Raw genomic sequence first — 7,443 nt, forward strand, 5'->3', positions numbered from 1 at the left:
GCCTGATTTAGCTAAGGCACCATGTTTTGAAACTTCTTTAATCATAGCACTGTTGACATCAGCAATGCAGAGCCCGGCGTAAATAAATTTCTGTAGGAGTGAACAAGAAATAGCCTGGTCATGCATGACGCGGGTTAATATGGTTGCTTCCAAAATGCACTGACAGTCCACCCCGTTGGTAAAGCGGTGCCGGTCATGAAAATAGCGGGAAAAAAGTGCCACCACGGCGTCCGTCGGGTGTGCAGTCAAGCACCGAGAGTTGACTCGATTTGCAACCCCAACGGCTATTTGAAGTCTTACTTTTGATTCTTAAAGTAGGCCTCACCCAAACGGGCGAGGCCTCCCAAAAATTGGCCTATAGGCTCATTAGAGTATCCTCCCCCACGGCAATCTTTAGTAAAAGGCGAAAGATTGACTCGACCAGCTGATGGAGGACCTGAGCGATGCTTAACGCACGGCTCACACTCCGTGGTGTTGAAAAATAGCCAGAAAACTTGGCCAAGTTCATGTAGGAGTTTATTGTACGTTTCAGCCTTTTATTTATAAAATATGTGTTGTCGTAAAAACTTCTCTGCATCACTTACCATAATTACGTATACCTTTTAATTAACAGAAGTCAAATATAGGCACGTTCCTTTCAGTTTAGGCTTTGTTTGGCGAAAAATGTATGCAGCCGTGTACCCTTCAATCAAAGTTTGTAAGTGCCGGAGTAGCGGCACGTGAGCACGCATCTACATCATACTTGGCGCGCTTCGTTTTCGTTTTAAATGCGAACATTTCTTTGCGAACTTCGGCGACTTTGAGCGCATCTATCTATCTATCTATCTATCTATCTATCTATCTATCTATCTATCTATCTATCTATCTATCTATCTATCTATCTATCTATCTATCTATCTATCTATCTATCTATCTATCTATCTATCTAGCCGCCTACGACATTTAGCTCTCCTGGCCGTTTCGATAATGGTATCGATACCAAACTTGGTATGACATAACATGACTGTAGGAAGAACATATTTGACTTGTCATAACACGAAAATAATCACATGTATGTAATGATTTACATTTCATCGTCCTGCAGCTTTTGCGGTGGTTAAGTTCACATGCCGTGTTGCAAAACTGGTATGGTATCACATGATTGGATGGAGAACGCAAGCGACAGACCCTAACATGAAAATCATGACATTCGTGTAATGTAGCAACATGTATGCATGCCATGCTCATGACGCGTTCGTGGGCGTTTCGCTAAGTTCACTTATACTTTTTACTTTTACATACCGAATTCGGTATTACGGTACGTGAATAGATGAATGAATGGGATGTGCAAACATGATAAACATGAGTTGCGTGTCATGCAAGAACATGACTACATGCTAGGCTCATGATGCGCTCGCGGCCGTTTCGCTAGCTTCACATGCACCATACTCGGTATTAAGCGACGCGAACGGACGACATAGGTAAATGATGCATCCAAATATGGTAATCATGACATGCGTGTCATGTAACAACATGACTACATGCCACACTAATGATGCACTCTCGGCCGTTTCGCTAGCTTCACATATGCCAAATTTGGTATTACGTGACATCAATGAATGACGAAGGATGCATGTGACTCGTGCAAGCATGATAATCACGAGGTGCGCGTCATGTCAGCATGACCTCATGCCACAGTCAAGGCACCAATACATTTCGACGTGACGCGTTGCGCGTGCTCGCCAGCGTTCATTTCGTGGCGTGACGCTGGCGTTGCAACGCCCGGCTCCAGTCCTGCCATATACTCGCAGGCGCGCGCCGCGCTGCGTTGCTTTGACGCATGCGCGTTTCAGCGCGTCCGGCATCCCTCCGTCACGAAAAGAAGGAGCCACATTGTTTTCTAAGTAACGCATCGGCGCGAAATGCAGCATGTCGCATTTCGTGCCGGTTGCCGTCGGGCCGCGCGGACGGACGCTGGATGCGCCTGGCGTCAGCCAATATAGTGCTTGCATTTTGCTAACGTAACGTTGCTGTGCTCAGCGTGTGTGCGCGTCAACGCGACATTGGAGTATATTTTGCCCTTCATGATGCGCTCGTGGCCGTTCGGCTAGCTCCACTTATAACAAATTTGGGGTTACGTGACGTCAATGGTTTACGAAGTATATGACTAGTGCAAACGTAATAATCCTGACACACGTGTCATGTAAGAACAATGCAACATACCACACTCATAGCGTGCTCGCGGCCGTTTCGCTAGCTCCGCATATACTAAATTTGGTATCGCGTGACGTGAATAGATGACGAAGGTAAGGGACACATCCAAACACGATAATTATGACATGGAAGTCAAGTACGGCATCATTTACCTCCAACGTTGTGCCTATATTAAAGTCACATATCAACATTTCTTTTATTATTGATTTGATATATAAGGAGATATAGGCGCACAAATATGGCGCCGGCTACTCTTCAGCCCTTGAGTGAAACTTGGACACGTATCTTGTAAAACATACAAAGCAGTGCACGAAATATAGAACACTCGGGCACAGATATGCAAAGGCACTCTTATACGCACACATCACAACAAAATGATATGGAAGTGTTCAAAAATCGACGAATAAAGTCTCTGATATGTCCCTCGGTAATATTCGGTCCAACCAGCACAAAACAGCAGAACACACGTCTGGTCCTTATGAAGATGTATTCGCTCGTGTGTACATAATAGTCGACACGTCATTCACTTCACTACACGCACATGATTGCTGTCACATGATACTGCACATAATAAGTACATGTGTTATACAAATGAAAGTTTGTTATTTCTTAGTACTTGTCAGCAATTCCGCTGTCTTGTAAATTAATGCTTTTAAAGCGTGCGACTGTAAAATTCCAGTTGTCCACGGGCCTAGAAGTTTTCCCTTTCATGCTTCGCATATCATCGATTCCTACTGTACGTGGGGTCTGCCAATTTTAAATGCGAAGCATTTCTTAGCGAGATTCGGCGACTTTGAGCGTATCTATATATCTATGTATCTATCTAGGCGCTCACGACTTTTAGCTCTCGTGGCCGTTTCGATAATGTTATCGATACCATACTTGGTATGGCCTAACATGACTGTATTGAGAACATATGTGAATAATCATAACATAAAAATCATGACTTGTATGTCATGAATGTTATGATTTACTTTTCATGATCCTGAAGCTCTTGTGGTGGTTTCGTTCACGTGGCATGTTGCAAAACTGGTATGATATGACATGATTGTATGGCGAACACAAGCGACAGACCCCTAAACCAAAATCATAACATGCGTGTCATGTAACAATTTGGCTACATGCCACGCTCATGATGTGCTCGTGGCCGTTTCGCTAACGTCACGTATACCAAATTTGGTATACAATACGTGAATGGATGACGAAGGAATGTGACTGGTGCACACATAATAATCATGAGATGCCGTGTCATCTAATAGCGTGACTATATGCTACACTCATGATACGCTCGTGGCCGTTTCGCTAGCTTCACGTGTACTAAACTTGGTATCACGCGATGCGAACGGACGACATAGGTAAATGACACTTCCAAGCATGATAATCAAGACATGCGTGTCATGTAACAACATGACTACATGCCACACTAATGATACAGTCGCGGCCGTTTCGCTAGCTTCACATATGCCAAATTTGGTATTACGTGACATCAATGGATGACGAAGGGTGTATGTGTCTGGTGCAAACATGATAATCACGAGGTGCGTGTCATGTCAGAATATGACTACATGCCACAGTCAAGGCACCAATACATTTCGACGTGACGCGTTGCGCGTGCTCGCCGGTGTTCCTTTCGGCCACTCCCATCCAAATCACCCAGTGGAATTGTCGGGGCTTTAAGGCTCACACTAAGCGCGCCAACCTCCGGCTTTTCCTCGCAGCATTTCAAAACCTTCCTGCTGTGGTAGCCCTCCAGGAGCCAGGGAGTGCTGCCACACTCACAAACTATACTACGTTTCAGCAGGACCCTTTATCTTGCATCTGCGTGCACAAAAATTATACGGCCAACCTAGTTGATCTCGACCTTAAGCCAGCTTTCTCGTACGTGATGGTGACACTCCTTCCGCTGCGTAAACAGGACCCGCCACTGCACGTGCTAAACATTTATTGCTCACCGAAACTAAGCAACATTACATTCGCAGACCTTTTTAGCCGCGCTTTAAAGGCTGCGGGCAGGGACCCTCTGGTGATTGTGGGTGATTTTAATGCCCCCCAGCACACTCTGGGGGTATGCACGTGAAGAGAAACGTGGACGTAAATTGGCGGAACTTATGTCCACGCTGGGCCTAACTCTTCACACCGACCCTGCCTACCCAACTCGCGTGGGTAACTCCGTGACCCGGGACACATGTCCGGACCTTACCCTCACAAAAAACATTCAGTATGCGGATTGGGTCAAAACTGAAGAGACCCTCGGCAGCGACCACTGCATACTCAACACCACCATTCGCACATACCCTTTGGCAAGACCCTACGGAGAGGCTAAATTACCCGATTACACGAAGTTTCGGCAAATATACGCCAATTCGACACCCATTGAGGAGCAAGGATACCATGCTTGGTCCCAGCAACTGGTTTCCTCATTACGCTCCACAGAAACACAAATTAAACTCTCCGAGGCGACTCCGGCGGTGGATAACCATCTCTTTCACCTCTGGGAGGCCCGGCGCAGCCTCGTCCGCCGATGGCGCCGGCAAAAACACAACCGAAAGCTCAAAATTCGCATCGCTGAGCTCACCCAGCGAGCAGCAGAGTACGCGGCCCAGCTCGCTGACTCTAACTGGGTGGACCGTTGCAACACGGCCGCTCGACCAATGTCCAGCCGGAGTACCTGGCGCCTCTTCCGCGCCTTGATTGATCCGACCCAAACTCGAACAGAGACACAAAAGCATCTGCAACGAGCATTTCACAGCTTCGACGGAGACACAGCCAAATTGGCATGTAAACTCCTAGACCAATATCTATGCACTCAGCAGGACTCCCAAGGGCCGGCGTACTCGTATGCAGGTACCGAGAACGCGGAGCTGGATCAACTGTTCCAGTTACACGACCTGAAGGCAGCCCTAGCAAAAATGAGGCGAGGAACGCGCCGGGAAGGGATAAAATTACCGTGAAATTACTTGCCAATCTTCCTGACTCGGCCTACACCATGCTCCTTGCCTACATCAATTCCATTTGGATCGGGAAAACAAGCCTACCAATTGAGTGGAAGACCGCCCTGGTCACCTTCATACCCAAAGCGGGCAAAGCCATTAACACGGACAACCTCCGCCCCATCTCCCTTACTTCTTGTGTGGGAAAATTAATGGAGACGATGGTTCGCGACAGGTTGTCCGCGTTCCTGGAGAGCAAAAATGCATTTGCAGACACCATGTTCGGGTTCCGCCCACACCGGTCCGCGCAAGATGTCTTGCTTCAGCTCGACCATGAGATCCTCGATCCAGTCGAGTATCCCCTGAATGACAAAGTTGTGCTCGCTTTGGATCTGAAGGGGGCTTTTGATAACGTGACCCACGAAATTATTCTAACACATCTCTCACAGGTGGATTGCGGCCAAAACACTTTCAACTATATTAAACAATTCCTCACTGACCGACAATCATACATTCGGATTCAGGACATTGAACACGGCCCTTACAGATTAGGCACGAGAGGGACTCCGCAGGGAGCGGTCCTCTCGCCCCTCCTATTCAATGTGGCAATGATGAGACTCCCCGCTCAGCTGGCGAAAGTCGAAGGCATACAGCATGCGCTGTACGCGAACGACATCACCATATGGGCGTCACACGGCTCGGCAGGAGACATGGAGGCAAGCCTGCAGCAAGCGGCGGACATCGTGGATGACTATGCCCGTCGCTGCGGCCTTCAGTGCTCCCCGTCCAAATCGGAATTCGTGCACATACGCCCCTCACCAAAGTGCACCGCAAAGATCGACCTCTCCCTTCACAGTGGACCAATACCCGAACGCGATGAGATTAGAGTACTGGGGCTTTTTATACACAAAAATCGCAGAGCAGACACAACATTGGCCAAATTGCGTAAGGTGGGGGACCAGGTGGGCCGGATGGTCCGCCGGGTTTCCAACAAGCGCGGGGGGTTACGATGCAAAGATGCCTTGCGGCTGGCGCATGCATTCGTAACCAGCCGAGTCCTGTACTCGGCTCCATACCTCCACCTACGCAAATCCGACGAGAATGCACTCGAAGTCATTCTCCGCAAAATCTACAAGCGCGCCCTCGACCTTCCTGTCAGCACCTCTAACCAGCGCCTTTTGGGCTTGGGAATGGTGAACACCTTCAAGGAGCTGAGAGAGGCGCACTTGACAAACCAATATACTAGACTCTCTAAAACACCGTCGGGTCGCCGCCTCCTTGCCCGGCTACACATCAATCACTCAATACACACGGAAGAGCGCGTACGGATTCCAGAAGTTTGGCGATACTCCTTGCACGTGCGCCCTCTTCCGGCTAACATGACCCGAGACGACTACACTGGCCGACGCCTCGCGCGGGCGGAAGCCTTGGCTCGACACTACGGCCACAAATTCGGGGTATTCTACGTGGACGCCTCCGGCCCGCACCACGGTGGTTGGTATACGGCTGCGGTCGTCCACCAAAACACCGTTGTAAACGGACTCACATTCCGTGCACATAACATTACGCACGCGGAGGAGATCGCCATCACACTAGCCGCCGCAGATCAGGACTCGAGGGTCATCATCACCGACTCAAGGGGTGCCTTTCACAATATTGAACAGGGATACATTCCGTACCGTGCTTATAAAATATTGCAGAACAGCAGCTACCTAGGTGCCCCCGCGCACCGAACGATCATATGGGCTCCGGCTCACACGGGCCTCGATGGTAATGAGACGGCCGATGCCGCTGCCCGCGCGCTCACTCTCCGGGCACCATCCTCGTCCCCTACCGATCCAGAACTCGAACCCAATCCTGCCTACACCTTTAAGGAGATCACACAATTTTATCAATCCGGCCATAACGTCTATCCAAAACCCTGTAAGGGCCTCACGAAGGCGGAGGAGCGAATCCTCCTTCGCCTTTATACTAAAACTCTATTGTGCCCGGCAATCATAAAACACTTTGACCCCGCATGCACGGGAAAGTGCCCGCATTGTGAGGAAAATTCCTCTGACATTTTCCACATGGTGTGGGCATGCCAAAAAACCCCAAACGTTACCCCACTACCCAACCCTTCGCGGGAGGACTGGGAGGCAGCCCTGCTCGGCTGCTCTGACCTGACGGCCCAACGGGCCCTGGTCGAGCGTGCCCGGGCCGCGGCCAACGCCAATGGGCTCCCGTAAGAGGGAGCCCACCTAGTGTTTGTACGGGGCGGCCCCTTAAGGACCGTTCCCACCCTCCCTGTAAATAACATCTGTAAATAAATGTTATTCAG

The 7,443-nt window shown here is 49.3% G+C and overlaps 1 non-coding gene across 1 annotated transcript; it reads right to left on the reverse strand.

Annotated features, from left to right (window-relative positions):
• Positions 1–318: 318 nt before the first annotated feature.
• Positions 319–444, reverse strand: LOC142804351 (U5 spliceosomal RNA). Its single transcript, XR_012894619.1, has one exon. It is a non-coding gene; the product is annotated as a U5 spliceosomal RNA (small nuclear RNA).
• Between the last annotated feature and the right edge of the window lie 6,999 nt (positions 445–7,443).

The sequence above is a fragment of the Rhipicephalus microplus genome, chromosome 3, assembly GCF_043290135.1.
Source record: "Rhipicephalus microplus isolate Deutch F79 chromosome 3, USDA_Rmic, whole genome shotgun sequence".
Taxonomy (NCBI): Eukaryota; Metazoa; Arthropoda; class Arachnida; order Ixodida; family Ixodidae; genus Rhipicephalus; species Rhipicephalus microplus.